Source organism: Odontomachus brunneus, unplaced genomic scaffold (genome assembly GCF_010583005.1).
Source record: "Odontomachus brunneus isolate Ranch 3 - 2012 unplaced genomic scaffold, Obru_v1 Obru_scaffold_237, whole genome shotgun sequence".
Classification (NCBI taxonomy): domain Eukaryota; kingdom Metazoa; phylum Arthropoda; class Insecta; order Hymenoptera; family Formicidae; genus Odontomachus; species Odontomachus brunneus.
In genome coordinates, this window is record NW_022639687.1 from 353,781 (window position 1) to 354,366 (window position 586).

Genomic DNA, 586 nt, shown 5'->3' on the forward strand with positions numbered 1-586 from the left:
TGTTTTTTGATGTAGAATCCGAATCTGTAATAAAAAGTAGGGGTTAAGATTTAAGATTTCAAAGTTACCCCCCGCCCCATCCCTAGAGGGGGTGGGAGGTGAATAATTTTTGTGGGGTTAAATTGCGCCCTCGAAACTATTGAGGGTTTATTTGGGACATTTTTGTCGTACAATGCTTATTTTTCGAGATATTTAGCAGTGTCAAGTTAAAAAAACACCCTGTATATGGATATATATGTATGTACATATATAAACAATTACAGAAATTTTATAAGAAAAAAATTAATAAAATATACTGACACACATAAATACACTTCTTAAGCAATTATTTTGAGTTATCTCGCATTCTGTATGCATACATACATACATACGTGTGTGTGTGTGTGTGTATATATGTATATATATGTATGTATGCATACAAAGTGCGAGATAACTTAAAATTAGAAAAATTGCTTGAGAAATGTATATGTGAATGTGTTTTATTAATATTTTTCTTACAATATTTAACATGCTTGCCGATATATACGCGTATCTATCATGCATATATATATATATATATATATATATATATATATATATATATATA